General features: G+C 36.4%; 1 protein-coding gene and 1 pseudogene across 3 annotated transcripts in view; one reads left to right on the top strand and one right to left on the bottom strand.

Annotated features, from left to right (window-relative positions):
* Nucleotides 1-21,665, top strand: part of Usp54 (ubiquitin specific peptidase 54) — a 137,018-nt gene that overhangs the window by 43,117 nt on the left and 72,236 nt on the right. Inside the window, exon 1 of one of the 3 annotated variants that reach the window (XM_047552329.1) lies at nucleotides 6,998-7,045. The exons of the other annotated variants lie outside the window; for them this stretch is intronic. The gene's annotated coding sequence lies outside the window, so the exon portion shown is untranslated. Of the gene's footprint in view, nucleotides 1-6,997; nucleotides 7,046-21,665 lie in introns of those variants that run through there. 3 annotated transcript variants of the gene reach the window in all.
* Nucleotides 3,591-3,892, bottom strand: LOC124984564 (non-histone chromosomal protein HMG-14-like; annotated as a pseudogene).

Raw genomic sequence — 21,665 nt, 5'->3', positions numbered from 1 at the left:
AGACCAGAGACCCTGCAGATTATAGAAGAAAAAGTAGGTCCAGATCTTCAACGTGTCAGCTTAGGACCAGACTTCCTCAACAGGACTCCCATAGCACAAGAAATAAAAGCAAGAATCAATAACTGGGATAGATTCAAACTAAAAAGCTTTCCCTCAGCAAAGGAAACTATCAGCAATGCGAAGAAAGAGCCTACAGAGTGGGAGAAAATCTTTGCCAATCATTATTAAGATATAGCACTAATCTCCAGAATCTATAAAGAACTCAAAAAAGTCTATACCAAGAGTGCAAGTAATCCAATCGACAAATGGGCTAAGGAAATGAATAGACACTTCACAGAAGTGTCTACAAGCAATCAACAAACATATGGAAAAATGTTCAACATCTGTAGTAATAAGAGAAATGCAAATCAAAACCACCCTAAGATTCCATCTCACCCCAATTAGAATGGCAATTATCAAGAATACAAGCAACAACAGGTGTTTGTGAGGATACATTGCTGGTGGGGCTGCAAATTAGTGTAGCCACTCTGGAAAGCAGTGTGGAGATTCCTTAGAAAACTTGGAATGAAACCATCATTTGACCCAGCTATCCCACTCCTTGGCCTGTACCCAAAGGACTTAAAATCAGCATACTACAGAGATACAGCCACATCAATGTTCATAGCTGCTCAGTTCACAATAGCCAGATTGTGAAAGCAACCTAGATGTCCTTCAATTGATGAATGGATAAAGAAACTGTGGTGTATATATACAATGGGATATTACTCAGCCATAAAGAATGATAAAATTATGGCATTCACAGGCAAATGGATGAAATTGGAGAATATCATGCTAAGTGAGATAAGCCAATCTCAAAAAACCAAAGGAGATATGATATTGCTAATAAATGGATGATGACACATAATGAGGGGTGGGAAGGGTTAGTGTTAGGGTTAGAGTTAGGTTTAGGGAGGGGGGCAAGAATGGAGGAAGGTAGGAGGGAAAAGAGGGGTGGGAGGGGTTGGGGGGAAGGGAAAAAATAACAATGAATCAAACAACATTACCCTATGTAAATTTATGATTACACAAATGGTATGCCTTTATGCCATGTACAAACCGAGAAACAACATGTATCCCATTTGTTTACAATTAAAAAAAAAAAAAAAAGCCACCCAGCATTATTGTGTTGTGGTCAGTTTGATTCTTGAAATTTAGAAGGGTTTGTTTGATGTATATAGATGCTCCATTGTTTGGGGCATAAATATTTATGATTGTTATGTCTTGTTGATGTATAATTCCCTTTAGCAGTATGAAATGCTGTTCTTTGTCCCTTCTGATTAACCTTGGCTTGAAGTACACTTTATCTGAGGATAGAAACCCCTGCTTGTTTATGAGATCCATGTGAATGATATGTTTTTTTCCCTTTGTTTTACCTTCAGTCTGTGGATGTCTTTGCCTATAAAGTGAGTCTCGTGGAGATATCATATTGTTGGGTCTAGTTTATTAATGCAATCTGCCAGTGTCTGTCTGTCTTTCCTTATTTTTTTTGGTACAGGGGATTGAACTCAGGGTCAGTTGGCCTCTGAGCCACACCCCCAGCCCTATTTTGTATCTTGGGTTAATGCTGTATATTGTTTGCATTGGTTGAAACAGGGTCTCACTGAGTTGCTTTGCACTTTGCTTTTGCTGAGGATGACTTTGAACTCTTGATCCTCCTGCCTCAGCCTCCTGAGCTGCTGGGATTACAGGCATGCACCCACCATGCCAGTCTATGTCTTTTGACTGATTAGAATTTGGGCCACTTACACTCAACACTATTGAGAAATGATTTTGATTCCCTGTCATTTTGATTTATTCTCATTTTTAATTTGAATTAGTTTCTCCTTTGATTGTCTAGTCTTGTAATGTAGCTCCTTCCTTTGCTGGTTTTCAATTTTAATTTTCATTTCTTTTTTATGAAATATTTTATTGATTATGTTTTGTAGTATAGGCTTTCTAATTGTGAATTTTTTTAACTTTTGTTTATCATGGAAGGTTTTATTTCATCATCAGTTCTGAAACTGAGTTTTGCTGAGTACAGTATTCTTGGCCGGCATCCATTTAATTTCAGAGCTTGATATTTGTTATTTCAAGACCTAGCTTTGAAGGTCTGGGTTGAGATATTAGTTGAGATCTGGATTGGTTTCCCTCTAAATGTGACCTGTTATTTTTCTCTGGCAGTGTTTAAAATTCTTTCCTTATTCTGTATGCTAGACAATTTCCATAATTATGTGGATCTGTTGTACTTTTGTATATTTGGGGTCCAGAAAGCTTCTTGTATTTCATTTTCCGTTTCATTTTTATATCTTTTCAGATATAATTTCTTTGAAAAGATTGTGGATTCCTTTGGTTTGTATCTCCGAGCCTTCATTTGTCCTATAAAACTTATATTTACTCTTTTCATATTATCCCATATTTCTTGGAAGTTCTTTTCATGTTCTTGTAACATCTTTTCTCCATGCTCAACTATATTTTCAAGATTATGTATTTTTTCTTTATTGTCTGAAACTCTGTCTTCCAGGTGGTCTAATCTGCTGGTGATGCTTTCCTTTGAATTTTTAATTTGGTTTATTGATTCCTTTAGTTTGTGAATTAGTGCTTGATTTTTTTCAGCATCCGTCTTTATTGAAGTGATCTTTTACATCCTGTGTTTTCTTTCTGATTTTACTCCTTACATTGTCCTTTACCTTACAGATCAGTTTAACTATGAACATTCTAAACTCTTTCTTTGACATTTATTCCACTGTGGAATCTGTTACTGAAGTATTTTCATATGTTTGAGACAATTTGTTCCTTGCTTTATTATGTTGTGTGTCTGCCCATCTAACAGTGTGGATCTGAGGCAGTAGACTTTATGTCCTGTGGACTTATAATGTGCCTGAAGATTTCCAGTGCTTCACCATTTGGGGGAGACAAATAATAATCTTTTTCAGTTATTCCAGTGACTTTCCAGCTTTGAATTTTGAGGCAAATTTTTCTTAATAGAATATCAAGTACCAGTATCTTTGAATGCTGTATTTGCTTAGGTCCCACTAATTCAAAATTTTGTCACACACACTACATACTCAAACTTTCCATCTTTCACAGCACATTGAAAATATTAGGAAAACATGACCAAAGATGTTACAGAATACACATGATTCTGATAGCAGTGATCCAGTAGTGGTCTTCTTCAGGAAACAATTCTACCTAAAAACAGGAATAGGAGTAATTTATAATATTCATGACAGTAAGTGCAAGACTGACTCCAAACTGCCATTTAATATGCTTTTTGTATTGTAGGATATAAAACTTACTCCCCACCTATGGAATGTTAAGCTGACACCCAAGACAGTCCAAGCCTCCCATAATTCAATATTCCACTATTTTCTGATTGTACCCAAAAATAAACAACCAGCAGTTGATCTCACTTCTAAAAAAAATCATTTACACTAAAAAAATGGGATAAGTTGGAATTCCCTCCTTTTAAGAAATGTTTTTAGAGCTACTAAAAAACTTGCTTTTACACAATAGTTGATAAATATATTCCTCTAGATTGTATAAGAAGGGAAATGGTAAGGCTTGGTATATGATTAATCAGACTTGGCTTCTTTCTCTTCTGCTTCATTAGAGGTTGGACTCTCCTCGTTTTTCATTTCTCCGTTTTCTGCAAGTAAATCTTTAGTTTCTTGGTTAACCACTTCAGCCTATTTTCCCTTTGCTCTCCTCTTCCCTTTTGTTTGAACTTTTTTGTCCGAAGATTTATCCTTTCCGCCGTCTTCTTGGGCTTGGCATCTGCTTTGGCAGGAGCAGGCTTAGCCAGCAGGCGGGCAGACCTCCTCTTAGGCTCCTCTTTCGCAGCACCTTTGGCTTAGCTGACCTTCCTCTTGGGCATCCTGTCGACAAGCGAGGCACGTGCAGGCTGCAGCAAGGGGGAGCCTTCTGAAGATGTACTGCCTGCTACAGTGTTTTATTTATTTATTTTTATTATGAGAAGAGTAATGTCCCACTAATAAATTGAACATTTTATTGTACCTTCTGCTTATTAACAGAGATCAGTAAGGAAAGGCTGTGGGATGTGACCAAACTGAACTTTTAGCCTGTGCTCTTCCTCTACTCTCCTTCCTTCCATCATTGAAGGATTTTTCTTAATTGCTTTATTCAAGTCTTAGAGGCAGATTGCCTCTGAAAATTATATTTTTTCAGAGGGTTTGTCTTTTTTATGTTTTATTTTTGGTACCAGGGATTGAATCTGGATGCAGTAACCATTGAGCCACATCCCCAGTCCTTTTTATATTTCATTTTGAGACAGGGTCTTGCTAAGTTGCTAAGGGCCTCACTGAGTTGCTAAGGCTGCCCTTGAACTCAAGATCCTCCTGCCTCAGCTTTCTGAGCCACTGGAATTACAGGCGTGCACACCATACCTGGCAGCCTTTGACTTTTATGGTTCAAAGTACCCAGAAATGACTTGAAAGATACGTCTTACTTTGTTTTTGTCGAAGCACAACTTTTGAAAGTACTGTTGTAACTAGTCATCCAACCTGAGAATCCCAGGATATTTAAACAACCACCATATGACCCCCTCTTGACTTAGCAATCATGCCTATAAAACTTTTCTCTTTCTGTGTGATACAGCATATCATGTGCTGTCTTAAAAAAGGAATACTATGTAATGTCCAGTATAACTTATAAAAAGGAGAATGTGAGTACTCTAGGAGATTTTTATGGAGGTATTTTCTGAGGGACTTCAAAAAAGTTTTACAATCTGTTAGGGTGAGATTTCCCTATGGATCACTTCTTCCTATCTGAGATGTGAAAAGTCATGCTATCTATTGTAACCAGAGTTGAAGCTCTGTAACTGTTCTAGTACTCTAGTTTTATTTGATTAGTTTCCTGAAGAATATATACTCTCTCTTTTTTGTGGTACTAGTATTTTTTTTTTTTTTTTTCCTTTTGGTGTTGGGGATTGATTCTAGGGTCTTTCACATGCAAAGCCCAGGCTCTTTCACTGGTCTACATCTCCAGCCTCATATAATGTCTTAATAACTAGAGTGCTTGACCTTGATATCTGACTAGAGTGCTTGACCTTGATGTCTGTACATATTTTTTTTAATTTAGTACTGATCAGAAGAAATCCTGAGTTTCCCACTTTGAGACGGTACTATCATACCCTTCTAGACCTGGCACTAGGAGTCTCTGAATTGGAATGCTAAGGACACTTAACCACTAAGCCACATCCCCAGCCCCTTTTTAGTTTTTATTTTGAGACAGGGTCTCACTAAGTTGCTTAAGGGCCTCAGTATGTTGCTGAGGCTGGTTTTGAATTTGCAGTCCTCCAAATCACTGGGATTATGGGGGTTGTGCCATCATGTCCAGCATCAGTAGTACCTTAAAAAACAAATTGGCACTTGTCGTCAAAGGACTACTTTAGTTTATGCATACTGTTAAAATTTAAGAGCTTAATTATTTTTGGGCAGTGTCCATGGCTGTTTAATTTTACCCATAAAATCTTAATTAATTTTTTTTTTTTTTTTTTTGGGTCTGGGGAGATAGCTCAGCAGGTAGAGTGCTTGCCTCCTAAGCACAAGGCCCTGAGTTTGATCCCCAGTACTGCAAAAAAATAAATAAATAAATAATTCTTTTTTTTTTAGTCAGCTTATATTTTCTCTCAAACTATAGAAATATAATAGACCTTCATATTTGGCAAAGATTCTGCTGAGAGTTTTTTCATCAGTATGTTTAGAAAACAAATCCTTTCAATAAAGCTGTTTTATAACTGGAGTAATACATAAAAGGGTGTATTTTGGTCGTCTGAGACTTTGTATCCTGCCTGCAAATGCAAGTTCTGGTTGACTGATCATTTGTTCCGGGGTGGGACCCTGTTTACAGTTTGTTCTTAGTGGTGTAACTTGTTCTCTTTCCAGAGAGGGGCAGGGATCTTTCACTGTGCTCAGCTTTGGGTTTGAGAGCCTTTAGATGCCAAGCATTTTAAAATTGACTAACATGATAACAGCAGCTTGGTTTACAGAACTTCTTTAGTAGTGTGGCCTCTTTTAATGTTTAAGACAGTTGAGGGAGTTTTGCCTATCAAGATGATTTGATTTAAAGTTCAGATAGTCTTGGAATTCTGAATTAGGGATTCAAACAATGACATTGTTTGGTATTCTGTAAAGCGCTGCAAAAATCAGTCTCTCTCTCCTCTCTCTCTCTCCAGAGTAACAGACATGATTTTATTAGAAGACATAGGAAAGGAGAAAAGGGGATATTCTCAAGTGACAGAATGGGTCCTCTCACAGAGAAGGACTGCTTGTCCCTCCTGCCCTCCAGTTTTATTGGGAGTACCAGGGAAGATTTACCAGAGTCCTACCCAAGTCCACCTTGCAAAAGCCTCTTTTAGTACTCCTTTTTTTTTTTTTTAATAATTTTTAGTTATAGATGGACACAGTACCTTTATTTTACTTATTTATTTTAGTATCTTTATTTTACTTATTTATTTTTATGTGATGCTGAGAACCCAGTGCCTCACATGTGCCAGGCAAGCGCTCTACCACTGAGCCACAACCCCAACCCTTAGTACTCCTTTTGACTGTAGTGTAAAGGACTGTTTTTTAAGGCTGATTTTTCTTTGGAAGCAGCTGCCACCCCAGAAGACCTTATTGTTTGATGACCTTTGTGATCAGGAATGCCCTTGGAGGAAACAACCTCATACTTTGTTTTTCTTAAGCCACTAATAAAATCTGTGATTTGTCCTTTCAAGTTACTTTTGGTTGGTTTCTTTAGTTTACTTTTGTATTTAATAGGAGGCTCCCCTTTTTACTTTATAGTGAATTGTCAGTGCTGAGTTCCTGGTAGTTAGCAAAAAGAATTGTGTTCTCTGATATCCTGTTCTGTGGGAAGCCTTTGTGGTTTAGATTAACAGTTTCCCATTGTTGCCAGTTGCTGTTGTCTCCTCCCTCCATACCCTTCCCTCCCATTCCTGTATCACTTATCCCACAAATGCCCTTGTGATTGCTTGAGGTCTTCTGCTGGCAGTTGAGTGTGCTGTCTGGTAAGTATCGTAGTTGTGGTAAAACTGCCTGGATGGAGGGATGCATGAACTGGTCAGTCTTTGTGATGTGTTTGTTTTAACGGCAACAGTTTATCCTTTGAAATAGAGCTTTAGGACTCAACTTTCATGAAACATCTTTCTGCTGACTTGTTTATGCTCATTCTTTCTCTTTCAATCATTAAATTTTGGAAATTTGATTTTTCTGTTTTTAAAAATAATCTCCATAGATTTTCTTGAACTTACTAGCTTTAAAGGAAAGGATTGTGTACTTTAAATTTTCTTTAAACAGAAAGTTGTTAGTGAGAAGGTAGTTATTTACATTTTTAAAAAATTTTTGTGAATTCTTTTTTTTTTTTTTTTTTTTTTTTGTGGTACTGGGAATTGAACCCAGGGTCTCATATGCGAGGCAAGCACTACTGTACCACTGAGCTACATTCCCAACCAGTCTTTATACTTATGATTCAGTATTAACATACTAGTTAGAGAAATAATGAAGAGCCTATGTTGTGGCTAAACTGAAAGGTAGCATCTACTTCCAGAATCAAAGTGATTCTTTTTCACCAGAATGTTGTTGGCAAACTTTATTAAGCTTTTGGCAATAGGTTGTCAATTCTGGGAAGTGATGTGCTGAGAATTTTAGAATAACAGATGCTTCTGGGAATTATTTTTGGCAAGTTAAATAGATTTGTTCTTTAGTACCTGCTCTTTTGAGGTAGGATGTCTATAATCCTCTTGAGTAAAATATTTGATATTTGGTATTCAGATTCAGCCAAATATCACTTTATTAATATTTCATAGTGGACTATTTCTTTGGGTTGTAGTTTTGATCTTCAGCTAAGAAATTGTGTGTGTGTGTGTGTGCTTGTGTATTTGACTGAATGGATGATACTTGGGTATTTCAAGGAGTTATAAGTGATGAGCCTTGGGTTCTCCATAAGTACCACTACTGCTGTAAGGAAAATTTGTGGAATTTTATTGCTGTTCAGTTGAGTCACTTACTCAAATACAGGTTGCACTTGTACAATACTGATCTCCTGAGCTCCTGTTAGGCAAGTACCCTGGTACCCTGGCAAGTACCAATGCTAAATGCTGTATTCCCAGTAAGTATTCCCAGTAAGAATACTCTTATCAGGCAGTATTGTTCACCTAAGAGAGTCATACATAGGTAGAAATATCTTGTTTTTTTTTTTCCCCTGCAAAATGAGAAAATGATTCCTATTTAGTAGCAGGTTAATTGTGAGAACTAAAGTACATACCGTATGTCCACCGATGTTCACTAAGTGATAGTTAGTTATAATTTCATAGCTGAAAGAGTCAAGAGAGGCCAAGTGATGTGGCCAAGTGGAAGAGCTAGCATTTGAACTGGTTCAAAACCTGGAGTTCCATAGCATGTTTTCATTTGAGTACTGTAAAGGCTTTTAGGATAGATTTCAGTATATCCCTGCTCATCTCTCCACCCCCTGCTCTCACTGCCCCCACTGATGAGTGATTCTTTAGATGCCTTTTTTCCCTTTGGTATCCTTTGTCACCTTCCCAGTCATGTGCTTGCTCTCTCATACTGGAATCGCTAGTGCCATTCAGTACCAGTGTTCTCCCAGCAGATATGAGTCAAACTGGTGCTGTCATTGCCTTCCTATTTTCCTCTTGTTGATAGAGCCATGATATTTTCATTATTTATGCTGAAATAGCTTGAGTACTGATGTGTTCATGATTTTTAAATAATGCATTGTTGAAATTATTAAATTAGAAAGCATTCCTTAATGATTTAAAAAAATTTTTAAAAATTTCTGCTTCTAAGTTATTGAACCAGAGGGTTATATAAGACAATTTATATAAGACAAATTTTGCTATTCAGGGGCTAATAAGTTGTTCTTTTCTTTACCTGTTATGATTTTGCTTCTATTGACTATGTAGTTGAGAAAGAATACTGTTTTTTTCTACTAACCATAAAGGATAGTATCTTTCTTCCAAAGACCTTTTAGAAACATAAGGTATGATTTAGGTTTTTAAAAAAATTTATTTATTTAAATTTTTTTTGTAGTTGTATTTTTTTTGCAGTGCTGGGGATTGAACCCAGGGCCTTGTGCTTGACAGGCAAGCACTCTAGGAGCTATATCCCCAGCCCTTTTGTAGTTCTAGATGGATGGAATGCCTTTATCTTATTTGTTTTTATGTTTATGTGGTGCTTAGGATAGAACCCAGTGCCTCATGCATGCTAGCCAAGCACTCTGCCATTGAGCTACATCCCCAGCCCCTGATTTAGGTTTGATAGATATGAATTAGGCAGGAGACTCAGGGAAGAGCTAGAGAGCTGATTGGTTATACCTATAACTGGGTTATCTCTAAACTGAAACAGGGAGTTTGTTACGTTTCACAATTTTTTACTTAACAGGTATTGAGTGTTAGGCAATATAACTTTCTATACTACATTCTAATAAAATACTTATATACTAGTTAATTACTGATTATTGAAGTTCCTGGGAGGGAAAGGTAAGTCCCACCTGGTAGGGAGTGGTATTTAAAAAGATAATCGTTTGGGAAATGAGTTAATATAAATGGTTACTTCTTCCTGATGAGGTAAGACTATTGTTAGTCCTTGTCACTGAAATTTTCTATCTTCAAAGTTTGCTAAAGGTTAGAGATTGCTAGTATTAGGTAGGACTGGGAAGATGGGGATGGGGAGGAGATAGCATTCCTTATTTAGCAAAATGCTGGTCATATATATGAAACAACTCTTTTTGTGTATTTTAAGAGTAGTGATAGAGGAGGATAGAATTTTGCATGGGAAAAGATTGGGGAAAGATGTTCAAAACTGAGGAGTTTGGATTATATTTTGTCACAGAAGTTTTCTCTCTTTTCTTTTTTCTTTTGTACTAAGGTTTGAACCCAGAGGCACTTAACCACTGAACCATATCCCCAAGTTGTTTTATTTTTTATTTTGGGACAGGGTCTCACTAAGTTGCTTAGGGCCTCAATAAATTGCTGAGGCTGTCCTTGAACTTTCCATCTTCCTGCCTCAGCCTCCTGAACCACTGGGATTATAGGCATGTGCCACAGTGCCAGTCATCACTGAAGCTTTCTGAGCTAAATGTGATTAATCAAAGTTTGCTTTTGGCAATATTGTATAGATAGGATTAGAGGGGAAAGAACAGTTAGGAAGTTATTACAATAGTTTAGGCAAATTGTGTTGTGGTTGCATTATTTTTAGATTACATTTTCCCGTTTTGATAGGACTTGGGCTCTAAATATTATTTATTTATTTTTGTACCAGGAACTGAAATGTGAGCTTAACGACTGAGTAACATCCCCAGCCCTTTTTAGTTTTTATTTTGAGACAGTGCCTCACTAAGTTGCCCAGGGCCTTACTATATTGCTCAGGCTGACCTTGAACTTGCAGTCTTCTGCCTCAGTTTCTCAAGTCTCTGGAATTAGAGGCATGTGCCATTATGCTCAGCTCAGAAGCTGAACTTTTAAACCACTGTGTTCTTGCTAACATGCTGCTTCCCATAGAGGTTGGAAAATTTTCTACACAGCTCTGGATCTGTACCTCATCTTAGTTCTTATAGTTTGTCAGTTTTAACAAAGTGAAATATGTCTTGTGTTTTTATTTTTTCTTTATCTCATTTCAGATAAATTGGTTATTACAGTTTTCTAAGTTGTTATAAAAGGAAAAGTAATACTTTCTGCCCTTTATCAACATGCAGTTCTTATTGTACATGATACAATAATTTGAAGATGCCAAAGTCCAACCCTTGAGAAATTGTTTGAGTTGAGTAACTTCACTGGGGAGTTTAAGATAACCAGTACGTAAACCAACAAATAGCTTTGCCTGTTTTTTGGCTGTAAGATGGTTATCTCTTTTCTGTCTTTCTGTTTTTTAGTGCTGGGGATGGAATCCTGGAACCCCACTCTACCACAGTGCTACATCCCCAACCCTTTTTTTATTTAATTTTTTTGTTAGAACCCAATTTTATTGTTGCAACCAATTTTTATTTACAGAACATAAATCTCTTCAAAAAGATACATTGCTTCATTTAATCAGTGGTAAAAAGAATAGTTTCTTTCTGGATTTTTATTTTGAGATAGAATCTCATTAAATTGCCAAGCTGACCTTGAACTTGTGATCCCGTCTCCTCCTCTCCAGTAGCTGGGATTATAGGTATGTGCTGCTATGTCCACCTTGTCTCTATTTTCAAGCTCAAATCAGAAACAAAAAAATTATTAATTCCATTATAAAAAGTTGTTAGTAGTAAGCTAGTATGGACTTTTGTGGACTTATTTATTTTTGGTATCAGGGGTTGAACCTAGGAACTCTAAACCGCTGAGCCACATCCTCAGCCCTTTTTTTCTTTTTTAACTTTTAATTTTGACATAGTTCTTGCTAAATTGCTTAGGGCTTTGCTAAGTTGCTGAGGCTGGCTTTGAACTTGGGATCTTCCTGTCTTAGCCTCTTGAGTCTCTGGGATTATATGCCTGAGCCACTGGACTTGGTTTGTGGACTATTTTATTTAAGGAGAGTCAGAATTTATCAAGATGTTGGTATTGGGTGTTCTAGGTACTTATCCCTTTAAACAAAAGGTTTTTCTTTCAATTATACTTATTATATCCAACCTCTGTAGAATAATGCTCTTAAGGAATATATACTCTAGGCCATGTACATAAATCACTGTAACATGAGGGAACATGTGAATTTGTAGTGTAAGCTCCACATCCACTGAAAAAACAAAGGGGGATGTAATGAATTTTTGAAACTGGAAAGGTGATAGAGAGGACCTGGGAATGCTCTTCCTACCCTACCCACTTCCTTCCCTTCCTTCCTTCTTTATTGTTGTTATTTTTATTTTTAGAGACACAGTCTCCTTATGTTTTCCAGGCTAGTCATGAACTCCTTGACTCAAGCGATCCTCCTGCCTCAGCCTCCTAATTAGCTGGGGAGGCTGAGGGCTTTTGATACAGCTATTTCCTATAGGATAGTTATCATTTTCAACAAGAGAAAATGGAAAGGAAATGGAAAATTATTATTCAAGATAGAGGCCATATTAGAGCAAAAGCAATGAGAAAATCGAGTCCAGCTTATATTCATTATATGGGAAGGGGTCTTTTTTACCTGGAGGTAGAGTATGAGTGAGAAGCAATAGATCTAGAGGTGGTGAGGATCTGAACCTTTAGTAACAACAGTGAGAATAAAATGAAAGGAAACAGAAATCCAATGAAATAACATCAATAAGTGAGTGAGTAGAAGATGATGCTGGGAATGGTGGTAAATGTGGTACAGTGGTCCAGAGATGGTGAGATCTAAACCTTAGCAGCAACAATGAGAGTAGAATGAAGGGAAATAGTAATCTAATGAAGTGTTTGATCAGTGAATAATTGAGTAGATGATGAATCTGGAAATGATGGTAAGGTCCAGTGATTCTCAAATTTTGTGCCAGTACCAGACATTCTTTTTTATTTTGAGACAGAGTCTTGCTAATTTATTTAGGGCCTAGCTAAATTGCTGAGGCTGGCCTTGAACTTGTATTCCCCCTCTCAGCCTCCCTCCCTGCTGGGATTACACTGGCACCTGGCCAGTACCAGATGTCTTTAATTTCATTTTATAAATTAGGAATTAATTTCATTGACAGGGTGTTAGTATCAAAAATAAGGGCTGGGGCTGTAGCTCAGTAAGAGAGTGCTTGCCCAGCATGTGCAAGGCCTGGGTTTGATCTCTAATAGTGAAAAGAAAAGAAAAAGCAATATAGGGACTGGAGATATAGATCCACCTAGCACACTTAAGACCCTGAATTTGATCCTAAGCACTGCTAAAGGGAGCGGGGACTTACCTGATAGAGAAATCACAGTCATGGCATGAGTCTATAGATCTGTCAAAATAGGTCCAGTTGACTACTTTTTCTTTCTTCTTAAGTTTGTGATTCATGTTTTTGTTCTGCTTGCAGTAGAATAAGTAGGTAAGAATAAAATCATGAGAGAGAAACTCATGAAAAACTCATCTATTTATTTATGCCCCCTGAATTAGAAAAATGCCATTATTCTTCTCTAGCCAAAAGAACACCCCAGTGGCTGGAGTTGTAGCTCAGTGGTAGAGCACTTGCCTAGCACATGTGAGGCACTGGGTTTGATCCTCAGCACCACATAAAAATAAATAAAATAAAGGTATTAAAAAAAAAAAAAAAAAACCCAAACACTCCCCAGCTAGGAACCACTGATGATTTTTGGGAGAAAAAAAAATAAAGAATGGGAAGACTGACATGGTCTGAACTATATTTTAGAAGCCCTCTGGTATTCACATGAAGAATTAGGACTGGTAATGAGTCAGTAATGTGGTACAGTGGATCAGAGGTAGTAAGGATCTGAACCTTAGCAGCAAAAGTGAGAATAGAATGAAAGGAAATAAAAATTCAAATCTGGCCTCCTGTTTTTAAGTAGGAAATAGTTACCAATTATTAAACAGCTTTCATATTATTAGAATATTATGTTTCTAAATGATTGGTTACCTCTGGTCCATGGTCCTTTTTGTTCTATTTTTAGGGAAAATGAATTTAAGTCAGTATTTTAGTTTTACATTTAGGAAATTAAAGATTATAAGCAGTGTATCTATAGATTATAATTTTAGAAAACAGAATAGGAAAAAATCCATAACCCCATTACTCTAGTAACACCCCTGTTGTTTTACATTCATCTATCCTTGATCTTGTAGAGTTTTAAACTTTTTTATTATTTCATTCTAGGTAAATTAAGCTCTGAGGGAAAAAAAAATGATGGGGGCGGTCTCACTGAGTTGATGAGAGTCTCTTTAAGTTGTTGAGACTGGCCTGGAACTTGTAATCCTCCTGCCTCAGCCTCCTGAGTTGCTGGGATAATAAGCATGTGCTACTGTTCCTGGCTGAGAAATGGTTCTTGAAGTAATAAAACTTAACCCATTAACTGCTATACTTGTAATGTTTGAACATAGTATGTGAACCAGGAAGTTTCACATGAAAACTTTGCTGTACTATAGTTTTTTCTTGTTTTTTTTTTTCTCCCAGTGTAACATGAATGAGTTTATTGAAGAGATAGGAAAAGGCAAGGAAAGGGTATACTCTCAGGAGAGGGAGTGGGTCTTCTCAGAGAGGAGAGAGACCTGGACTCTAGTTTGTGAGGATCATAAATTGTGTCAGTATTTCCTTTATTCCTGTTAATCCATTTTGGTCTTCTTATCTTTAAACACATAGATATTGTTCCCCCAAGTACTTAGTATATACTAAGTACTTACTCAGTTCCCTTTTGGACCACAGTTCTATTTCCTTCAGTGACTTATTTATACAATTCAAAATTTCTTTATGTGGGATCAATTTTGGACTTATAAAAAAGTTCCAAGTACAGTATAGAACATTTTCATATATTCTTCACCCAGCTTCCTTTAATGTTACTGCCTTATATAACCATAGTACAAAGATCAGAACCAGAAAATTAATATCGGTGCAATAGTATTATTTAATAATATTAGAAACATTTTTTGGAAATTTTCCAGTTTGCCCTCCGTTGTTCGTTTTCTGTCCTAGTATTTTACCTAGGATTGCACATTGCATTGTAGTTTTTTTTCTTCCTTAGTCTCTTATATTTTGTGAAAGACATTTTTGGAGAACAGTGATTATTTTCTCAAATAACCTTCAATATGGATTTGCCTGTTTTCTCATGATTGAACTGAGATTATGTTGTTAAGGTAAGAATACCACAGATGGGCTGGGGCGATAATTCAATTGGTAGAGTACTTGCCTTGTAAGCACAAGGCCCTGGGTTCAATCCCCAGCACCACAAAAAAAAAAAAAAAAAAAAAAAAAAAAAAAGAATACCACAGAAATAGTTGCATCCTTTTTGTTACATCATATCATGACATTCATGATGTCAGTGTTTATTATCATTGGTGGTTTTAACCTTGATCACTTGGTTAAGGTGGTTTCTTTGGGTTTCTCCACTATAAAGTTACTGGCTTTCCCTTTGTAGTCAATAAATATCTTGGTGGAAGTATTTTTAAAAATTTTTTATTGTTTGTTTTATTTAGTTATACATGACAGCAGAATGCATTTTGATTCATTGTATATGAATGAAGTACAACTTTTCATTTCTCTGGTTGTATAAGATGTAGAGTCACACCATTTGTGTAATCATACATGTACATAGGGTAATGATGCTTGTCTCATTCCATCATCTTTCCTTCCCTCTGCCCCCTCCCCTCCCCTCATTTCCCTCTACACAATCCATCGTTCCTCCTTTCTTCTCTTACCCACCCCCCTTGTGTGTCCTCCTCAACTTGTCAGAGAGAATATTTGACTTTTGGTTTTTTGGGATTGGCTTATTTCACTTAGGATGATATTTTCCAACTCTATCTATTTACCTGCAAATATCATAATTTTATTCTTTATGACTGGGGTAATATTTCATTGCGTATATATACCACAGTTTATCCATTCATCTGTTGAAGGTTATGTAGGTTGGTTCCACAATATAGCTATTGTGAATTGAGCTGCTATAAACATTGATGTGACTGTATCACTGTAGTATGCTGATTTTAAGTCCTTTGGGTATAGGCCAAGGAGTGAGATAGCTGGGTCAAATGGTGGGTCCATTCCAAGTTTTCTGAAGAATCTCCATACTGCTTTTCCAAATTAGTTGCACCAATTGGTGGAAGTGTTTTGATACTGCATTGAGGTAAATGTCATACAGTTCTCTATACATGGAATTAGTTGGATCTACTCATTGAGCTTATTTAGTCATTGTGAAGTGAGTTCCCTGAAAAGATCTATCCCCTTTTAAACTTCCCTCTTCTTATACCTGGTTTCATTAAAGGCCCACAGGAAAGTTAATAGTACAATAAGTAAACTAAAATGCTAGAAAGTTATAGTATGTGTTAAGCTTTTTTATATGCCAGAAGTTCAATTCTTTAGACAATCCTAAGTCTCAGTCTGATCATTTCCTTTTTGAGGCAAATGGTAATTTGAATAAAGAACCATCATATTCCTGGTGGTAGGTACAAATTTTGTTTTCGAGGCTGAAATCTTATACTTTCATTTAGTCATGAAAATTGTATCAGAACTTAATAGAAATACAAAGGGGAGGCTGAATCAGGGGAAAAAACAGCCTGAAATTACAATTGGAGTTTAAATTCTTAATTTTTTATTTTATCTTTTGGTACTGGGAATTGAACCAGGGGCACTAAGCCACTGAGACACATTCCAGCCTTTTTTATTTTTTATTTTGAGACAGTGTCCTGCTAAGTTGCTAAGGTGTTGCTAAATTGCTGAGACTGGACTTGATCTTCCTGCCTCAGCCTTCCGAACTGCTGGGATTACAGGCATGTGCCACCACACCTGGCTTATTTTATTATTTAAAAAAATGCATAATACATAATAATTGGGTTTATTTTGACATAATCATGTATGGCATTTAATTTGCTTCATTTCGGTCCCCAGTGCCTCCTCTTTTCCTCCCTTCCTTCCTCTCCCTATTCTAAGAAGAATATTCTAAGAAGAATAGGGGAAGACCCCCATTTTATTGTTTTTCTACTTATTTATTAGTGAGTGTTCTTAATCATCATCCAGTTGGTATAAAAACTAAGCAAGATTCTACATTAAAAACTGTAGGAGTGGAGTTGTGGCTCAGTGGTAGAGTACTTGCCTGGCAACTGCGAGGTCCTGGGTTCCATCCTCAGTACCACATATAAATAAATAAATAAAATAAAAGATCCATTTATGACTAAAAAATATTTTTAAAAAGCTGTATATTAACAATTTTAGGAACAGATTGGACAAATAATGCATATTGACTTTTTTTTTTTTTAAGTCCAATATCTAAAGGTAGGGCTCCTGACTGTATTTGCACAGAACTGTCTCACTAGTATTTTATCAGCCCAAAACTGTGTGATATCCTTTCAAGTATTTATATTGATAATGAGGAATGCCTAACGTTTTAACTGAGTCACATTAAATATTAGAATATCTTGCTTTATAAGATGAAGAGATAGTATGGAAAGTTTTAAAAATATATGTATTTAGAACATCCTCTTTAATTAGAATTGCAATTTATAAATAGGTGGGTTATATAGCAAATAAAATAAATTGTGTAAAATTCTGTAATAACCAGAAGTTTGGATATATCACAATTGGCTTCTCACCTTCACGTATTCCCCATTCTCAGATGAGGTGGTATATAGCCCCTGATTTTCTGAGAGTAGAGAAGAGGGAGGTCCCTGGGGACATTGGTATATTAGAAACATTAATTGCCTTTAAAATTAGAGAAATTTATGTAGGAGTTCAGAAATGGGAGCAATCCCTTCAGGCTTGGGTGGTCAAGGAAGGTTTCACAAAGACCCTGGATTGCCTAGGGGGAGGAAGGATAATGAGCAGCCCAAGTAGGTGAAACAGAATTAATGAGGTCATAAAAAATGAAAAAACACATTTGGAAGAGAGTTCATGTAGGGAAACAGGAGAAAAATAGAATAGGTAAGTTAAGGTCAGGTCGTGTTATTGAAGATCAGACTAAAAGTTCAGACATTTTCTATAGAGGAGGGACCTGGGAAAATGTTTTTTTTTTTTTTTTTTCCCCCTGTATTGAAGATTGAACCTAGGGGTGCTTTACCACTGAGCTACATTTCCAGTACTTTTTTTTTGAAACCAGGTCTTTCTAAATTACTGAGGCTGACCTCTAACTTGAGTTCTTCCTGCTGCAGCTTCTTGAATTGCTGGGACTACAGGCATGCGCCAGTGCTCCTAGCCTTTTTTTAGTTGATACTTTAGAATGTTTTCTCCATTTATTTTTTTGGTGCTGGGAATTGAACCCAGGACCCTCACACATATGGGCAAGCAGTCTATCAGAGATAAATCAGTACCTGTAAAATTTTTTTTATTAAAATATTTTTTATTTTTACAGACACATTTTGATTCATTGTACACAAATGGGGTACAATTTATCCTTTCTATGGTTGTACACAAGGTAGATTCACACCATTCATGTAATCATACATATATATAGGGTAATACCATCTGTTTCATTCTACTGTTTTTTCATCCCCACTCTCTCCCACCCCTTTTTCCTCTACACCATCCAAGTTCCTTCATTCTTCTCTTCCTCCCATCACCCCCCTCGTTATATATTGTCATGCACTTATCAGAGAAAACATACGGCCTTTGGTTTTTTGGGCTTGGCCTATTTCACTTAGCATGATATTTTCCAACTTCACCCATTTACCAGCAAATGCCATAATTTTATTCTTCTTTATGACTGAGTAATATTCCATTGTGTATATATATATCACAATTTCTTTATCCATTTGTCATTTGAAGGGCATCTAGGTTGGTTCCACAATATAGCTATTGTGAATTGAGCTGCTATAAATATTGATGTGACTGTATCACTGTAGTATGCTGATTTTAAGTCCTTTGGGTATAGGCCAAGGAGTGAGATAGCTGGGTCAAATGGTGGGTCCATTCCAAGTTTTCTGAAGATCTCCATACTGCTTTTCCAAAGTAGTTGCACCAATTGGTGGAAGTGTTTTGATACTGCATTGAGGTAAATGTCATACAGTTCTCTATACATGGAATTAGTTGGATCTACTCATTGAGCTTATTTAGTCATTGTGAAGTGAGTTCCCTGAAAAGATCTATCCCCTTTTAAACTTCCCTCTTCTTATACCTGGTTTCATTAAAGGCCCACAGGAAAGTTAATAGTACAATAAGTAAACTAAAATGCTAGAAAGCTATAGTATGTGTTAAGCTTTGGGTATAAACCGAGGAGTGGGATAACTGGGTCAAATGGTGGGTCCATTCCAAGTTTTTTGAGTTATCTCCATACTGCTTTCCAGAGTGACTGCACCAATTTGCAACTCCATTAGCAATGTATGAGTGTACCTTTTTCCCCACATCCACACTAACACTTATTATTGCTTGTGTTCTTGATGATAGCCATTCTAATTGGAGTTAGATAAAATCTTAGGGTGGTTTTAATTTGCATTTCTCTAATTACTAGAGATGATGAGCACTTTCTCATATATTTGTTGATCACCTGTATATCTTCTTCTGTGAAGTGTCTGCCCATTTCCTTAGCCCATTCATTGATTGGATTCCTTGTATTTTTGGTGTAAAGTTTTTTAAGTTCTTTATAAACTTTGGAGATTAGTGCTCTGTCTGAAGTGTGTGTGGAAAAGATTTCCTCCCCCTCTGTAGGCTCTCTTTTCACATTCTTGATTGTTTCCTTTGCTGAGAAAAATCCTATTAGTTTGAGTCTATCCCATTTATTGATTCTTGCTTTGATTTCTTGTGCTCTGGGGGTTTTGTTAAGGAAGTCTGGTCTAAGCCAACATGATGGAGATTCAGGACTACTTTTTCTTCTATTTGAAGGGTCTCTGGTCTAATTCATAAATCTTTTATCCTTTTTGAATTGAGTTTTGTACAGGGTGAGAGATAGGGGTTTAATTTCATTTTACTTCATATGGATTTCCAGTTTTCCCAGCACCATTTGTTGAAGAGGCTATCTTTTCTCCATTGTATGTTTTTGGCACCTTTGTCTAGTATGAGATAACTGTATTTATGTGGGTATGTCTCTGGGTCTTCTATTCTGTATCATTGGTTTACCTGTCTATTTTGGTGCCAATACCATGCTGTTTTTGCTACTGTTGTACTATAGTATAGTTTAAGGTCTGGTATAGTGATACGTCCTGCATCACTCTTCCTGTCTAGGATTGCTTTGACTGTTCTGGGTCTTTTGTTCTTCCAGATGAATTTCATGATTGCTTTTTCTGTTTCTATGAGAAATGTCATAGGGATTTTATTTATTTACTTATTTATTTATTTTTTGGGTGCTGGGGATTTAACTCAGAGCCTTGTGCTTGCAAGGCAAGCACTCTACCGACTGAGCTATCTCCCCAGCCCCAGTCATAGGGATTTTAATTGGAATTGTGTTAAATGTGTATAGCACCTTTGGAAGTATGACCATTTTGATAATATTAATTCTGCCTATTCAAGAACATGGCAGATCTTTACATCTTCTATGTTCTTCCTCAATTTCTTTCTTCAATGTTTTGTAGTTTTCATTGTAGAGACCTTTCACCTCTTTGGTTAGATTGATTCTTAAGTTTTTTTTTTTTTTTTTTTTTTTTGAGGTTATTGCAAATGGAGTTGTTTTCCTCATTTCCCTTTCAGATGTTTCATCGCTTATGTGTAAAAATGGTTTAGATTTATGTGTATTGATTTTATATCCTGCTATTTTGCTGAATTCATTTATGAGGTTTAGAAGTTTTCTGGAGGAGTTTTTTTGACCCTCTAAATAGAGAATCATGCCATCAGCAAATAGTGACAGCTTGAGTTCCTCTTTTCCTGTTCATATCCCTTTAATTTCTTTAATCTGTCTAATTGCTCTGGCTAGTATTTCAAGTACGATGTTGAACAGAAGTGGTGAAAAAGGACATCCCTGTCTTGTTCCCGTTTTTAAAGGGAATGCTTTCAGTTTTTCTCCATTAAGAATGATGTTGGCTGTGGGCTTAGCATAAATAGCCTTTACAATGTTGAGGTATGTTTTCCCATCCCTATTTTTTCTGGTGTTTTGAGCATGAAGGGTGTTGTACTTTATCAAACACTTTTCACTTTTTCTGCGTCAATTGAAATAACCATATGATTCTTATCCTTATGTCTATTGACATGATGGATTACGTTTATTGATGTACAGATGTTGAACCAACCTTGCATTCCTGGGATGAACCCCACTTGATTGTGGTGCACTATCTTCGTAATGTGTTTTTGTATGCGATTTGCCAGAATTTTGTTAAGGATCTCTGTGTCTATATTCATCAGAAATATTGGTCTAAAATTTTCTTTCCTTGATATGTCTTTGTCTGGTTTTGTATCAGAGTGATAGAAGCCTCGTGGAATGAGTTTTGAAAGGTTCCCTCCTTTTCTAGTTCATGAAATACTTTGAGGAGTATTGGTATAAGTTCTTCTTTAAAGGTCTTGTAGAACTTGGCTGAGAATTCATCTGGTCCTGGGCTTTTCTTGGGTGGTAGGCTTTTGAAGGCTTCTTCTATTTCATTGCTTGGTATTGATCTGTTTAAATTGCTTATGTCCTCCTGGTTCAGTTTGGGAGGATCATATGTCTCTAGAAATTTGTCGATATCTTCAGTATTTTCTCTTTTGTTGAAATATAGAGTTTCAAAGTACTTCTCATTATGTTTTGTATTTCAGTGGTGTCTGTTGTAATATTTCCTTTTTCATCATGAATTTTAGTAATTTGAATTTTCTGTCTCCTTCTCTTTGTTAGTGTGGCTAAGGGTTTATCTAGTTTGTTTACTCTTTCAAATAACCAACTTTTTGTTTTGTCAATTTTTTCAATTGTTTCTTTTGTTCCAATTTCATTGATTTCAGCTCCGATTTTAACTATTTCCTGTCTTCTGCTACTTTTGGTGTTGTTCTGTTCCTCTTTTTCTAGGACTTTGAGCTGTAATATTAGGTCATTTAGTTGTCGACTTTTTATTCTTTTCTTGAATGCGCTCCATGCAATGAATTTTCCTCTTGGTATTGCTTTCATAGTGTCCCAGAGATTTTGATATGTTTTATTGTCGTTCTCATTTACCTCTAAGAATTGTTTAATCTCCCTG

The sequence above is a fragment of the Sciurus carolinensis genome, chromosome 5 (assembly GCF_902686445.1).
Source record: "Sciurus carolinensis chromosome 5, mSciCar1.2, whole genome shotgun sequence".
Classification (NCBI taxonomy): Eukaryota; Metazoa; Chordata; class Mammalia; order Rodentia; family Sciuridae; genus Sciurus; species Sciurus carolinensis.
This window is presented reverse-complemented; position numbering and strand designations above follow the sequence as displayed.